The 17,281-nt window shown below is 48.9% G+C and overlaps 1 pseudogene; it reads left to right on the forward strand.

Annotated features, from left to right (window-relative positions):
- Window positions 1-742: 742 nt before the first annotated feature.
- Window positions 743-881, forward strand: LOC119290326 (annotated as a pseudogene).
- The last annotated feature ends 16,400 nt before the right edge of the window (window positions 882-17,281 follow it).

The raw sequence follows: 17,281 nt of genomic DNA on the forward strand, positions 1-17,281 counted from the left end.
TCCAAGTCAATGAACACCATATGCAAGTCCTTCTTATGCTCCCTATATCTCTCCATAAGTTAGGTTGTTAGAGTATAATGTTTATCTCATGTAACTTCTTATCTCTATCTCCTTTTCTTGATCTCCAAGTATGTAATCTCAACCGAATGTATGCACTGTTATGGGAGGTGCGCCCCATCTATATAACACGAAGCCGTCAGCCTGAGAAGGCAAGACGTTCCGCTAGTTCGCACATGGTAATCAGATCCCCATCTCTTCCCATCTATTGAGATCCCATCTACACGAGCCTAGCCATGTCTTCCTCCTCCTCCGGCGCTTCCCAGGCTACCCTCAATGGGCAGGTCACCGAGAAGCTAACACGCACGAACTACGTGCTCTGGCGCACGCAGGTCACTCCCCACCTGCGCGGCGCCGTTGTCTTCGGCTACGTCGACGGCACCACACCGGAGCCGGCCAGGCTTCATGTCACCAAGGACAAGGATGGCAAAGAAAGCACTGAGCCCAACCCTCTCCACCCAATCTGGGTCTGGGAGGATCAGCAGGTGTTGGGCTACTTGCTCAGCACCCTCTCCAAGGAGGTACTTATCATGGTGACCATGGTCACCACGGCGGACGTGCTCTGGACAGCCGTGTGAACAACATCAGGACGTTGCTCATCAACGCGCAGAAGGGCAACCAGATGGTTGCCGCCTACTTCGCCTCTCTTCGTGGCCTCGCCGATGAGCTTGCCGCCGCGAGGAAGGCCATCGAAGACGACGAGCTCATCTCCTACATCATCCACGGACTCGACGTCGACTACCAGCCCCTCGTCTCTGCCCTCGATGCATGCGTCATGCCAGTCTCCCTCGACGAGCTCTACGCCATGCTCAGCAACTTCGATCAGCGCATGGCCCAGTTCAATCACTCGAGTAGCGGCGGCTTCCGCTCCTCTGCCAACGCCGCGGTGCGTGGTCGTGGTGGTGGATCACGTGGCCGTGGCTCTTCTCGCGCCAAGGGGCAATCTGGAGGAGACGGTGGTGGCGGCAACAGCGGCGGCGGCAACGGCCGCTCCGGTTGAGGGAGTCCTGGATTAGGGGGTGTTCGGGTAGCCGAACTATACCTTCAGCCGGACTCCTGGACTATGAAGATACAAGATTGAAGACTTCGTCCCGTGTCCGAATGGGACTTTCCTTGGTGTAGAAGACAAGCTTGGCGATGCGGATATTCAAGATCTCCTACCATTGTAACCGACTCTATGTAACCCTAACCCTATCCGGTGTCTATATAAACCGGAGGGTTGTAGTCCGTAGGCAATCAACTCCATACACAACAATCATACCATAGGCTAGCTTCTAGGGTTTAGCCTCCTTGATCTCGTGGTAGATCTACTCTTGTACTACCCATATCATCAATATTAATCAAGCAGGACGTAGGGTTTTACCTCCATCAAGAGGGCCCGAACCTGGGTAAAACATCGTGTTCCCTGCCTCCTGTTACCATCCGGCCTAGACGCATAGTTCGGGACCCCCTACCCGAGATCCGCCGGTTTTGACACCGACATTGGTGCTTTCATTGAGAGTTCCTCTGTGTCGTCGCCTTTAGGCCCGATGGCTCCTTTGATCATCAACAACGATGCGGTCCAGGGTGAGACTTTGCTCCCCGGACAGATCTTCATCTTCGGCGGCTTCGCTCTACAGGCCAATTCGCTTGGCCACTTTGAGCAGATTGAAAGCTACACCCCTGGCCATCAGGTCAGGTTTGGAAGCCTAAACTACACGGCTGACATCCACGGGGACTTGATCTTCGACGGATTCGAGCCACAGCCAAGCGCGCCACACTGTCTCGATGGGCATGATATAGCTCTGCCGCCGAACAGTGCCTTGGAGGCCGCACACGCATTGGTTTTGACCATTGATTCGAAGCCTACTGCGCCGATCGAGGATCAGCGGTTGGACGCTGCCTCAGGGGCTGCGATCTCAGAGGCGATCGAGCCGAACTCCAGCCCCGCACTCCGCATGGCCCGTGACTCCGAGGAGCCGGATTACTCTCCGAACTCCGAACCCCCCGCGCCCCTGCCAACCGAATCCGATTGGGCGCCGATAATGGAGTTCACCGTCGCAGACATCTTTCAGCATTCGCCTTTTGGCGACATCCTGAATTCTCTTAAGTCTCTCTCTTTATCAGGAGAGCCCTGGCCGGACTACGGTCAGCAAGGGTGGAATATGGACGATGAGGAAATTCAAAGCCCACCCACCACCCACTTTGTAGCCACTGTCGACGATCTAACCGACATGCTTGACTTCAGCTTCGAAGACATCGACGGCATGGACGACGATGTAGGAGACAAACAGGAACCAGCACATGTAGGGCGCTGGAAGGCCACCTCATCATATGACATATATATGGTGGATACTCCAAAAGATGGAGATGGCGATGGAACAGTGGGGGATGACGCCCCCAAGAAACAGCCAAAGCGCCGGCGTCAGCGGCGCCGCTCTAAATCCCGCCAAAGCAAAAACGGTGATTCCGGCACGGGAGATAATACTACCCCGGATAGCGCCGAAGAACACCCACCTTAGCAAGATTCGGCACAGGAAGATGGAGAAGCCAGCCCTCATGAGAGAGCGGCAGACCGAGAGGTCGAGGATGATAACTATACGCCTCCCTCCGAAGACGAGGCAAGCCTCGATGACGACGAATTTGTCATACCATCAGACCCCGCCGAACAAGAGCGTTTTAAACGCAGGCTTTTAGCCATGGCAAGCAGCCTCAAGAAAAAGCAGCAACAGCTTAAAGCTACCCAAGATTTGCTAGCTGATAGATGGACTGAAGTCCTTGCGGCCGAAGAGTATGAACTCGAACGCCCCTCCAAGAGTTGCCCGAAGCGCAGGCCGCTACCCCGATCAGAGGAGGAAGCACCTACATCACCAGCGCATGACATGGCAGACCAGCCACCTCGCGGCCGCGACAGAGAGGCCTCTCGGCCCTCCACCCAAGCCATGCCCTGACGCCACTCAACTAAGGCACGGGAAAACGCGCCCAACCTGCGAGACATACTGGAGGATAAGACAAGACAAATAAGATCGATCTACGGATCGCGCAGGCGCCCTACGGCATGTGACAATGATCCTCACTCCGGATACAACAAATCCGGCCGGGCCGAACACAACAGACATAGCTCTTCCGAGCTGCGTCGTGATATAGCCCACTACAGAGGCGCCGCACACCCGCTATGCTTCACGAATGAAGTAATGGATCATAAAATCCCAGAGGGTTTCAAACCCGTAAACATCAAATCATACGATGGCACAACAGACCCGGCGGTATGGATCGAGGATTATCTCCTTCACATCCACATGGCACACGACGATGATCTACACGCCATCAAATACCTCCCGCTCAAACTTAAAGGACCGGCCCGGCATTGGCTTAACAGCTTGCCAGCAGACTCAATCGGTTCTTGGGAGGACCTCGAAGCCGCATTCCTCGACAACTTCCAGGGCACTTACGTGCGACCGCCGGATGCCGACGACTTAAGCCACATAATTCAGCAGCCAGAAGAATCGGCCAGACAATTCTGGACACGGTTCCTAACAAAGAAAAATCAGATAGTCGACTATCCGGACGCAGAGGCCCTAGCAGCCTTCAAGCATAACATCCGCGACGAGTGGCTTGCCCGGCACCTGGGACAGGAAAAGCCAAAATCCATGGCAGCCCTCACGACACTCATGACCCGCTTTTGCGCGGGAGAAGACAGTTGGCTAGCTCGCAGTAACAACTTATCAAAGAACCCTGGTAATTCGGATACCAAGGACAAAAGTGGCAGGACACGTCGGAATAAGCAAAAACGCCGCGTTAACAGTGACAGCAATGAAGACACGGCAGTCAATGCCGGATTCAAAGGCTATAAATCCGGTTAGCGGAAAAAGCCATTCAAAAAGAATACTCAGGGCCCGTCCAGTTTGGACCGAATACTCGATCGCTTGTGCCAGATACATGGCACCCCCGAAAGGCCAGCCAATCACACTAACGGGGATTGTTGGGTGTTCAAGCAGGCAGGCAAGTTAAGGGCCGAAAACAGAGACAAGGGGTTGCACAGCGACGACGAGGAGCCCAAGCCGCCGAACAACAATGGATAGAAGGGCTTTCCCCCACAAGTGCGGACGGTGAACATGATATACGCAACCCACATTCCCAAGCGGGAGCGGAAGTGTGCGCTACGGGACGTATACGCGATGGAGCCAGTCGCCCCAAAGTTCAACCCATGGTCCTCCTGCCCGATCACTTTTGATCGAAGGGACCATCCCACTAGCATCCGTCATGGCGGCTTCGCCGCATTGGTTCTCGACCCAATCATCGACGGATTTCATCTCACAAGAGTCCTCATGGACGGCGGCAATAGCCTGAACCTGCTTTATCAGGATACAGTGCAGAAAATGGGCATAGATCCCTCAAGGATTAAGCCCACAAGAACGACCTTTAAAGGCGTTATACCAGGTGTAGAAGCCAACTGTACAGGCTCAGTAACACTTGACGTGGTCTTTGGATCTCCGGACAATTTCCGAAGCGAAGAGTTAATCTTCGATATAGTCCCGTTTCGCAGTGGCTATCACGCCCTGCTCGGACGAACCGCATTCGCAAAGTTCAATGCGGTGCCGCACTATGCATATCTCAAGCTCAAGATGCCAGGCCCTCGAGGAGTAATTACGGTCAACGGAAACACCGAACGCTCCCTCCGTACGGAGGAGCATACGGCGGCTCTCGCAGCAGAGGTACAAAGTAGCCTTCTCAGGCAATTCTCCAGTCCGGCTATTAAAAAGCCAGACACTGCCAAGCGCGCCTGGAGTAACCCACAGCAGGACCGCCTGGCACACTCTGAGCAAGCGTAGCAATGCAGCCCCAACCCCAGCTTTCGCGACATAGCGAAACCAGTACCTCGCATACATAACTACGCCCTTGAAATACCATGGGCACAGGGGAAGGGGCACAATAACGGCATGCCCAAAATATGGCTTAAAACGTACTAGGGGCTGCCGTATTCTTTTTTAATTTTTTTCTTACTTTCAGGACTCCATACTTCGGACGACCTGTTCGGCAATTCGACTGCCGCACAAACGATGCAAGATCCAGGGAGGCAGACAAGCCATGCCGCATTATGGAACTCCCAGGTGGTCTCTGTTACGAGCGGTATACCTGTTTTAAATACAATTCCGCGGCCTGCCCCTGGTCAGGACATACTGAATAGTCCAATATCTTTTGCTTACCGCACTATTTGTATCGTTCGGCTTTGATAAATAGCCTCTCTATAAACAATGCATAGCTTTTTGTCTATTTTTTGCATTATCCTCTTTTCATATATATGTTCATTAATGACATGTTGCACCCATACACGGTGGTACGGCAAATACGCCAGGGGCTTCAGTACCCTTTAATATTGTGTGAGAAGTCCGTACACTTTCACAAGTGTGGCACCCCGAACTTATAGCACTATATGCATCGGCTCCGAATCATGATTTGGATCAATAGTTGGGTTTGCCCGGCTCCTATATTTTGGTGCCTTACGTTCCGCTATATCGGCTAAGGTAGCACTAGGAGAACCACTGCGATTGTGCCCCGGTTGAGCTGGGTTAAGCACCTCAGTGGAGAAAGCTAAAACTGACTGTCATGATGAGGCGAGAGGCCGGTCGCTGTTCGAGAGGTTTTTCGAGTCCCTAAAGACTTATGCCGCTTCGAGCGAAGAGCCGGATTTGTCCGGCTAAGGCGTGGATAGCGCCCCGAACTCGGTCTTCCGAACTAGAGGCTTCGCCGAAATTTAAAATTACAAAGTTCTATGGCTAAGTGAGAGTGTTCAAGCATTATAGTCCGATTGCCTGGTTCATTGTGCTGAGCGCCTCCCTCGAAGGACCCAACTATGGGAAAAATAGTGCTCAGGTTTATCCCGAACACCCCAGCACTAGTGGCATGGGGGCAGAAGCCGACGACTAGCCATCTCTCAATTTTTTGATAAACGGCCGCACAGAAAATAATATTTTAAATTCAACAAGCATTGCTTAAGCGCCTATGAACAAGTTTTCAGCGCACAGGATAAAAACGAGCGAGTTTATTCAAAAATTACATCCTTGTACATTCATCCGCCACAAGGCGGGCACCCGCAAGAACATCCTTGTAGTAGTTCTTGGGCTTGCGATGCTCCTTCCCCGGCGGCGGCCCGTCCCTCACAAGCTTTTCACCGTCTAGCTTACCCCAGTGCACCTTTGCACGGGTAAGGGCCCTACGGGCACCTTCAATGCAGACAGAGCGCTTGATGACCTCGAGCCTTGGACAGGCCTCCACCAGCCACCGCACCAGCCCGAAGTAGCTTCCAGGCAGGGCCTCTCTGGGCCACAGCCGAACTATGAAGCCCTTCATGGCCTGTTCGGCCGCCTTGTGGAGCTCGACCAGCTGTTTCAGCTGGTCGCTCAAGGGAACATGGTGTCCGGCCTCAGCATACTGAGACCAGAACACCTTCTCCGTCGAGCTGCCCTCTTCAGCTCGGTAGAATGTGGCGGCGGCGGATACGCTGCGGGGAAGATCTGCGAATGCCCCTGGAGAGCTCCGGATTCGGGTAAGTAACAAGTAGTTTACTTTTATATTTCTGCTTTGCATAAATAATGCCTTACCCGCTGCTATCTTTTTCACCTCCTCCAACTCTTGGAGGGCCTTTTGGGCTTCGGCCTTGGCAGACTTAGCAGTCTCAAGGGCCGCCGCGAGCTCGGACGCTTGCGTCTTTGACTCAAGCTCCAGAATCTCATGTTTCTTCATGAGAGCCTGAAGCCCTTGCCGCACCTCGCCGACACGGGCCTCAAGTTTGTCTCGCTCGGTGCGCTCCGCGGCCGCTTTCTTTTCGGCCCCGGACAGCGCCTGCTTGAGGGTCGCCACCTCAGTCGTGGCCCCTACAATAAGCAGTACAATCCTGTTATTTTTTGCAATCACGCCTCTCTATAGGCACTTTTTTCTGTAAGGTATTTCTTACCTTCTTTCTCCTCGAGCTGCCGCTTGGCAAGGCCGAGCTCTTGCTCGGTCCGCTCGAGTCCCTGTCTCAGGGCACCCACCTCCGCAGTCAGTGTGGCGGTGGCTAGCAACGAAGCCTGCATACGCATATTGACTCTTTGTTGTTAGACTCCTGCGAAATTTAATAGATCCTCTATTCGGCTTTTCTTTCCGAACGCCAAACAGAGCATCAGGGGCTACTGTCTATGCGGTTATATTCTTACATATTTTTTACTTACCTCGAAGCCTGTCAGAAGGCTAGCGCAAGCTTCAGTCAGTTCGCTCTTGGCGGACTGAACCCTCTGGATCACCGTACTCATAATAGTACGGTGCCCCTCGTCGATGGAGGCGCCGTCAAGCACCTCCAGCAGATTGTCCGGCACCTCCGGTTGGACGTAGGCCGCCGGCTTAGAAGGCTCGCTCCTCTTAGAAGGAGTTCGCCCACTGTGGTCCGGAACTGTTGAAGATTCCGGCACGGTGTCCGGCTCAAAGCCGGACTTGGAGCCCTGGGGGGCCTTGTCCCCTTCACTCCTAGAGTCTGGGAGGGTGCCTTGCGGCTCCTCCAGGACCACCTCCTCCTGCCCCGGAGTTTGTCGCGACGCCACTTTGGCGTCGTTTGCAGTGCGGGGGGAGACAGTGGACGGAGCTGAGTTCACGTCCGGATGAGTCCAGGGAGCCACCCGGTGATTCATCAAATTCGGCCCGGGGCGGACTGCATAATTATATTCGACATTAGGGAAAGCTGTGCAACAAAAGGAATATCATGAGTTACTCTGGTATCCGAACACTTACGATTTCGCCGGACGCCTGGCCCTGTCCGGCCACTCCTCTTCGTCCTCGTCGGCGTCGGGGGCGTAGTCCGGCGGAGGGGTTTTCCTCTTCTTGGACCCTTCGGCCTCCCCTACTGGGGCGGCCTTACTCTTCTTTCCTCCCCTCGCTGGAGGGGGAGAGGTTTCTTCTTCCTCCTCTTCGTCTTCACGGGAGGAGTGCGTCTCGGACTCGTCGGACGACGAGTCCGACACCACCATATGCCGGGAACTCTTTCGAGTCCCCGTGGCCTTCTTCTTCTTGGCCTTCTTCTCCGGCACCACATAAGGTGCCAGAACCAGCAGCTTCACTAGGAGAGCAGGTGCTGGGTCTTCGGGCAGCGGAGCCGGACAGTTAATCGGTCCGGATATAGCCCGCCAAGCCTGTCAAAGGTAAGGGAGTTTAGATCCCGCATAGAGTCAAACTATGAAAAAAGCTTAACATCCTGTAAAAGGTGTAGATGGCATACCTCGCTAGCGTGACACTGTGAGATGTATCCACGGTCCTCGGAAGCGGATGCGGGAGCCTCGGCGCCCTTGAATAGCACCTTCCAGGCATCTTCGTACGTCGTGTCGAAGAGCCTGCTAAGGGTTTGGTGCTGCACCAGGTCGAACTCCCACAGATTAATATCCCGTTATTGGCACGGGAGGATCCGGTGGACGAGCATAACCTGGATTACATTAACTAGCCGGATTGGCTTGTTCACCAGGGACTGGATGCATGTTTGCAATCCGGTCACCTCTTTTTCGTCACCCCACGACAGGCCCGTCTCTTTCCAGGACATAAGCCGCGTGGGGGGCCCGGATCGGAACTCGGGGGCTGCGATATAGTTCGGATTGCATGGCTCGGTGATGTAAAACCACCCGGATTGCCACCCCTTTAGGATCTCCAACAAAAGAGCCCTCGAACCATAGGACGTTGGCCATCTTGCCTGCCATGGCGCCTCCGCACTCCGCCTGGCTGCCGCGCACCACCTTGGGCTTGACGTTGAAGGTCTTGAGCCAGAGGCCGAAATGAGGGCGAACGCGGAGAAAAGCCTCGCACACGACGATAAACCCCGAGATGTTGAGGATGAAGTTCGGAGCCAGATCGTGGAAATCCAGGCCGTAGTAGAACATGAGCCCCCGGACAAATGGGTGGAGTGGAAAACCCAGTCCAAGGAGGAAGCGGGGAAGGAATACTACCCTCTCATGGGGCCTTGGGGTGGGGAGAAGCTGCCCCTCTTCGGGAAGCCGGTGCGCGATGTCCTTGGACAAGTATCCGGCCTTCCTTAGCTTCTTGACTTTGCCCTCCGTGACGGAGGAGACCATCCACTTGCCTCCCGCTCCGGACATTGCTGGAGAAGGTTGAGGTGGGAAGTGCGGGCTTGGGCGCTGGAGCTCGGGTGCGCAGGAGATGGATAGGCAGTGGAGGAAGAAGGCGTAGGTAAAAAGGTGGATCCTTGTCCCCTTATATGGGCGGATGCGGTTGTGCGTCCCCACCTGCCTAGTAAAACTCGCTTGCCTCCCAAGCGCCATGATAAATGGCGCGGTGGGGTTACCCACGTCCGTATTGAGGAGAATCCCGTAAAGGGGGCACACGATCTCTGCTTTGACAAGACGTGCCAAGGAAACCGCCTCGCAAAACATGCTGAGGTGGAAAAGTAAAAACGATTCGAGTAAAGGACTTGGCCGTAGTGTGATGACGCACTGCGGAATACGTCGGCAGATTTGATTTGTGTCAATATTATTCTCTCTATGGCAATATGTGGAAGCTTATTTTGCAGAACCGGACACTACTATCGGTGTTTACAATCTTCTATGAAGGACTTGGAGGAGGAACCCGCCTTGCAATGCCGAAGACAATTTGCGCGCCGGACTCGTCGTCATTGAAGCCTGGTTCATGGGCTACTGAGGGAGTCCTGGATTAGGGGGTGTTCGGGTAGCCGGACTATACCTTCAGCCGGACTCCTGGACTATGAAGATACAAGATTGAAGACTTTGTCCCGTGTCCGGATGGGACTTTCCTTGGCGTGGAAGGCAAGGTTGGCGATGCGGATATTCAAGATCTCCTACCATTGTAACCGACTCTATGTAATCCTAACCCTATCCGGTGTCTATATAAACCGGAGGGTTGTAGTCCGTAGGCAATCAACTCCATACACAACAATCATACCATAGGCTAGCTTCTAGGGTTTAGCCTCCTTGATCTCGTGGTAGATCTACTCTTGTACTACCCATATCATCAATATTAATCAAGCAGGACGTAGGGTTTTACCTCCATCAAGAGGGCCCGAACCTGGGTAAAACATCGTGTTCCCTGCCTCCTGTTACCATCCGGCCTAGACACACAGTTCGGGACCCCCTACCCGAGATCCGCCGGTTTTGACACCGACACCGGTGCATCCCGCAGTCGTCGTGGCGGCGGTCCAACTCGGGCCCGACCAGAGATGCCTTGCTACCAAATTTGTGGTAAGCCAGGGAACACCGCGAAGGATTGCTGGTACCGTTATGATGAAGATGACGATGACTCCCAAGATGAAGAAAAAGTGGCTGCTGCGGCTAATGGATCCTACGACATCGACACAAATTGGTACGTTGATAGCAGCGCCACCAATCACATCACCAATGAGCTTGAGAAGGTCACCATGAAAGAAAAGTACCGTGGCAAAGATCACATCCACACGGCAAGTGGAGAAGGTATGCAGATTTGTCACATTGGTCATTCTACTTTTCGTACCCCTCACCGTTCAATTCATCTCAAGAAAAATTTGCATGTCCCTAGTGCTGCTAAAAGTCTCCTCTCCGTTCATAGAATTGCCCTTGATAATCATGTTTTCCTCGAATTTCATCCATATTTCTTTTTCATCAAGGACCAGGCCACGAAGAAGGTTCTCTATCGAGGTAGATGTGTTCGAGGGCTTTACCCGTTGATTCCGGAGCTTAGGAGACTCAATAAACAAGCCAATGGTGTTGTCAAAGTCTCGTCAACACGGTGGCATGATAGATTAGGGCATGCTGCTTTTTCTTTAGTTGAAAGATTGCTTAGGAAAAATAAACTCCCACTTGTTGGTGAGCGAAATGTCGAAACTATTTGCGATTCCTGTCAATGTGCTAAAAGTCATCAATTACCTTATCCCATATCTACTAGTGTTTCTACCAAACCACTTCAATTAATCTTCTCTGATGTGTGGGGTCCTGCTCCCACTTCTGTTGGTAGACATGAGTATTATGTGAGCTTCATAGATGACTATAGCAAGTTTGTATGGATTTACCTCCTCAAAAAGAGATCCGATGTCTTTCAAGTTTTTCAAAACTTTCAAGCCTTGGTTGAACAAAAATTTGATAGCAAAATTATTGCAGTCCAATCGGACTGGGGGGGGGTATGAAAAACTAAACTCCTTCTTCCAAACACTTGGCATATCACACCATGTATCATGCCCTCATGCCCATCAATAGAACGGCTCTGCTGAACGAAAGCACAGACACATAGTTGAGGTCGGGCTAGCTCTCCTGGCAGGGGCCTCCATGCCCCTCAAGTTTTGGGATGAGGCTTTTCTTACCGCTGTTCACATCATTAATATGCTCCCTAGTCGAGTCATCAACAATGAAACTCCGGTAGAAAGAATTCTTCACACAAAACCAGACTACAAATCTCTTCGCGTGTTTGGGTGTGCTTGTTGGCCGAATCTTCGCCCATACAATCAAAGAAAACTCATGCTTCGCTCAAAGCAATGTGTTTTTCTAGAGTATAGCCCTCAACACAAAGGTGTCAAGTGTTTAGATATATCCACTGGCCGTGTCTATATATCTCGTGACGTCGTTTTTGACGAAACAAAATTTCCATTCGCCACCTTACATCCAAACGCCGGTGCTCGCCTCTAAGAAGAAATTCTCCTCCTGCCCACTCATCTCATCACTATTGATCAAGGGGGTCCGAATTATGATGACCAACTGTTGACTAATCCTGCTACTAATGGTGTGCATGAGCCTTCTGATGATGTTACAGGAGATAATAGCGAAAACAATGGAGAAATCTATGGAAAAAAAATGCGCCAGCAGCGCCATATGACATGTGTCTGCATCCAGGAGGCAAATCCTCCTCGGGATCGGCTCCGCAGCAGCAGTTCAGTCGATCTCCCTCGGGATCCGCGCCGGCTGACGCGCCAGCGACAGCGCCAGCCGACCGCGCGGCTATTCCCAGCCCAGCGCGCGCCACGCGTCACGCGTCATGCCTCAACTGGTGGCGGCCCGAGCTCCTCTCCGCGCCAACCCTCGTCTGGCACGCGGCAGCCCGCGGCTCATCAGGACGGTGCGCGATTCCATGACCAACCGGTCACGTACAAGCGGCGCGACCCAATTCGCCAGTCTAACACGGGGCCCGGGCCTGCTGCGGGATCTGGCACGAACTCCTACGCACCTGCGCGCGCGTCCGCGCGCCTGACTGGCGTCCGACTCGAGGCGGATACGCCATCATCCACCAATGATGAGGCCCCGGGATCTTCTGCGCCAACTGAAGATGTTGCACCTGATCAAGCTGCCACAGAAGATCCAACGGGAGCAGATTCTGCTACAGGAGCTTCTGCTCCGGGATTCTCTGTGGTCGGGGATCCCACTTCTGCACCGTCATGACGTACACGACTACAACATGGGGTAATACATCCCATTAATTATAAACACATGACCAAATATGGTATGGTTTGTTCTACAGGTGAACCACAGACGCTTGAGGAAGCACTTGGTGATGAAAGGTGGGAAAATGCTATGAACGAAGAATACATGGCACTCAAGAAAAATAAAACTTGACATTTAGTTCCCCCACAACAAGGTAAAAATTTAATTGATTGCAAGTGGGTATTTAGGATCAAAAGGAAATCTGATGGAACTATTGATCGCTACAAAGCTAGGCTCGTTGCAAAGGGTTTTAAACAATGGTATGGCATAGATTACGAGGACACATTTAGTCCAATTGTTAAAGCTGCCACTATCCGTCTTGTTTTGTCTATCGCTGTTTCCAGGGGATGGAGTCTCAGACAACTTGATGTTCAGAACGCATTTCTTCATGGTGTTCTGGAAGAGGAGATATACATGAAACAACCTCCTGGGTTTATAAGTAAAAGTGCACCCTCTCATGTCTGCAAGTTGGACAAAGCACTTTATGGTTTAAAACAGGCACCAAGAGCATGGTATTCCCGTCTCTGTCACAAAATGCAAACACTTGGTTTTGTTCCTTCAAAATCTGACACTTCTCTATTCATATACAACAAGTCCAATACATGCATATGTGTCCTAATATATGTTGATGATATTATTGTGACAAGCTCATCTAATGAAGCTATCACAGGACTGTTGAAATATTTGAGTGCAGATTTTGCCTTGAAGGATCTTGGAGACTTGCACTATTTTCTTGGGATTGAAGCAAAGAGGCACAAAGATGGACTTCATCTCTCCCAAGAAAAGTATGCAGTTGACTTGGTAAGAAAAGCTGGTCTACAAGGTTGTAAACCTACACCTACTCCACTATCCAGCTCAGATAAATTATCTCTCACACAAGGAACTCTCTTGACTCAAGAGGACAGCACAAAATACAGAAGCTTGGTAGGAGCTCTTCAATATCTTACTCTTACTAGGCCTGATATTTCTTTTGCTGTCAACAAAGTATGTCAGTTCCTTCATGCACCTACAACTGTTCATCTCACTGCTGCCAAACGGATAGTTAGATATGTCAACAACACATTAAGTATGGGTCTTAATTTCAGCAATTCATCCTCTACACTTGTCAGTGCATTCTCTGATTCTGATTTGGCAGGCTGTCTTGATGATAGACGCTCTACTGGTGGTCTTGCTGTTTTCTTTGGATCCAACTTAATTTCATGGTGTGCTTGCAAGCAAGCTACAGTCTCCAGATCTAGTACAGAGGCAGAATATAAGACTTTGGCAAATGCCACAGCTGAAATCATATGGGTTCAATCCATGCTCAAGGAACTTGGTATAAAGAGTAAACAAGCTCCATGTTTGTGGTGTGATAACCTTGGTGCCACCTATCTTTCAGCTAACCCAGTGTTTCATGTCAGGACGAAACACATTGAGATAGATTTTCATTTTGTCAGAGAAAGGATGGCTCACAAACAACTTGGCATTCATTTTGTGCATTCCAGTGATCAAATTGCAGATGGATTCACAAAGGCATTGCCTGTCAAGCGCTTTGAAAACTTCAAGTATAATCTCAACTTAATGGAGTTGTGATTAAGGGAGGGTGTTAAACATACATGACAGGCACATATCTACATGACATGCGCACCTAGGTGATAGTTAGGTTGTTAGAGTATAATGTTTATCTCATGTAACTTCTTATCTCTATCTCCTTTTCTTGATCTCCAAGTATGTAATCTCAACCGAATGTATGCGCTGTTATGGGAGGTGCGCCCCATCTATATAACACGAAGCCGTCGGCCTGAGAAGGCAAGATGTTCCGCTAGTTCGCACAAATTGTAGTGTGGAGTACGGGGCTGTTTGGTTTGAAACTAAGTTTTCCAAAGGTTGCCACACCTAAGTTTATGCAAATTTGACCAACTTAGATGGGTGTTTAGTTCAAGTCACGCCTTAGGCAAACGACATTAGGACCCCAGGTTACATACACATAAAATGTGTGCCAAGATTCCCTTAGACTTGGCAATTTGTGACTCTCATTTTGTTAACTAACATTAGGCAAGCTTTGCCAAAAATGTGTGGCAAAGTGTGGCATTCCAAGTCATAGAACCGAATAACCCCTACATGGGGAGCTCCTATACGACGAACAAAGCGTCGGGTATCTTCCAAGCGCGTACCCATCCGCCCCGCGCGCCGTCATGGGCTAACCCATGTGCGGGACCGGATGCTCCTTTATTTTTTATTTTTTTTGTATTGTTTTCTTTTTTCTGTTTTCATTTTTTTATATTTTTTAAGTAATTCAGGATTTCAAAAAAGTTGCGAATTTTGAAAAAATGTTTGGGAAATGATAAATGGTCACGGATTCAAAAATAATCGTGTATTCAAAAGTTGTTCATGAATTTTTTAAAAATGTTTATGCATTTTTATTAAATGCTCCCAAAAAATGTTTGTGAAATTAAATAAAATTTTCACAATTTTAAAAAAATCATGTACCTGTAGAAAAATGTTCATGGTTTTAAAAAAGTACTGAATTTAAAAAATGTTCATGATTTCAAAAACTGTTCATGGTTTCAAAAATGTTCATGAAGAATGTTTGTAAATTCAAAAATGTCCATAAATTTAAAATTTGTTCGCTGTTTAAAGAAAATGAACATTTTTGAATTTGATGAACGAATTGAATTCAAAACATGTTCACCCAGATTTGAAAAAAATCTTTGAATTTCAGAAAATGTTCACCGATTTGAACAAAATGTTCTCAAAATTTGAAAAAAAAACGAAAGATAAAAACTAAAAAAAATAAGTGAAAAAACTGAAAACTAAAAGATGAAATGAAAAAAAGAAAAGGAGAAAAGACCCTAAAGTAATAACAAGAAAAAAAACCGATTTCGTAAGGTTCTATAATCTTCCAGGAACCGGACATCAGATAGTTGGCCCGGCCCACATGTATGCCGCGCAGGAATATCCTATTTGACGCAGTAGGCGTAAAATATTGACGTTTCGCACAGCCTGGCGATCGAAGCGCTAAGCTGGCCCGGCCCGTTAAAGTGTTGCCGCGATTCCAGCTTTAGGGACCTTCCAGAGATTCCCAACCGTTTTTTATCGGTTTTGGGAACTTTTTAGAAGGTTCCAGAACCAGGTTTTCTAAAAAAAAAACCTGTTTATGCATCTTTTTCGTTTTACTATTTTTCCTTGTCTTTTTTTTCTTTTGTTCTTTTCCCTGTTTCTTTTGTTCGGAAATTTCAAATATTGCTTGAAATTTTAAAAAAATGTTCTTCTGTTAAAAATTTGTTCACGTTTTAAAAAGTGTTCGTATTTCCAAAATCTTCAGGACTTAAAAAAATATCATTTATAAAAATTTTTCACAATTTCAAAAAATGTCCTTGTTTTCAAATTTATTCACAGTTCTAGAAAATTGTTCGTGTTTTGAAAAATGTTCAGGAGTTTCAAAAAACGTTCTCGTTTTAAAAACACACATTTCAAAAAGACGTTCATGTTTAAATTATTTTTTTTGCGGTTTCAACATTTTTGTTCGCAATTTCAACAAATATTCCCATGTTACAAATTTTGTTCGCATTTCCGAAAAAGCGTACAATACAAATTTTGTTTGCACCTTTAAAAAAAGTTCTTGTTTTAACTTTATTGGTGCTGAATTTAAAAATATTCTTGTTTACCATTTTTGTTATATTTTTAAAATTATTTGTGATCTCAGAAAATATTCCAAAATTTAAAATAATGTTCTTGTTTGTTCGTTTTTCAGAAAATATTAATTTTTGAAAAATTGTTCGCGTTTTTGTAAATTGTTTGGGATTTGCATTTGTGTTTTATTTTTAAATTGGAATAACAAAACATCTTCAGTTTTTTTTTTAAAAGATGCGACATTTCAAAACTGCTTGCAATTTTCAAGAAATGTTTTCCAAATCTCAGCGCTGCTGTGTGTTCTTATGGTGTTTTGCGCCTGGATGTTCAGTTGGTGTGTGTGGTGTAGTGGCCAATGGCTCGGGTTTGGAGTGTGAGGTCGGGAGATCGATTCCTAGGTTACCGGCAATGGGCCATCCAAAAGCTGCAGGGCGTCCATTAGGGTGATTACATGACATGAGCAAACAACGTGGTAGGCAAGCCAAAACACACAACTAATAGTAGCAGGGGTCAACACAACACTTCACAATAACCAAACTTCCAGCTAGGCAGATGTTCTATTTTCAAATGGTATAATTTTTGTGTTATAGTTTATATTATGATGATAAAATTAACAACCTAAACTGAAACAGAGGGAATATGTCTAGTGACTTCTTTATCTCTTTGCGCTTAGGAAATGAGGCACCGTCCTCATGGCAAACACCATTGAATTCCTTCATGTACGTTGGCCACGCCACAACCAAGTCGGAATCCTTGCCATGGCAAGAGCGATACACGGATGGAAGATCGAATGGAATGTTCCGTACCAACATAAATTCGCATAGGCAACAAGCACCCCTATATCTAACTCAAAACTGGGCTCCAGATCCACCGCATAAAGGAGAGCATCGCAGCACGAAGCTGCAGGAGACTGCACAGAATCTTGGCAAGAGACCGCCGCAAGACTAGCAAGTTCGAACTTGCACGTGTGTTGTGGCATCGCCAAAGTCGTGGAGAGTGGCGCCGACACAAAAGAAATGATCACAAGGAGGAGGAGAGCCATTTCCCTTCCGGTCTGATCGGTGTTGTCGCGCCTAGCTTTTCCTCCTAGCTTTTGCTTCCCTTGAGCTGCAACTTGGTTCTTGTGTGAACTTTGGGGCAGCTGCTGCTCTTCTTATACAGTGGAGGGGAGTGTAAATCGTCTGAATTGGGGCTGCTAGATT

Source organism: Triticum dicoccoides, chromosome 4A (assembly GCF_002162155.2).
Source record: "Triticum dicoccoides isolate Atlit2015 ecotype Zavitan chromosome 4A, WEW_v2.0, whole genome shotgun sequence".
NCBI classification, from domain to species: domain Eukaryota; kingdom Viridiplantae; phylum Streptophyta; class Magnoliopsida; order Poales; family Poaceae; genus Triticum; species Triticum dicoccoides.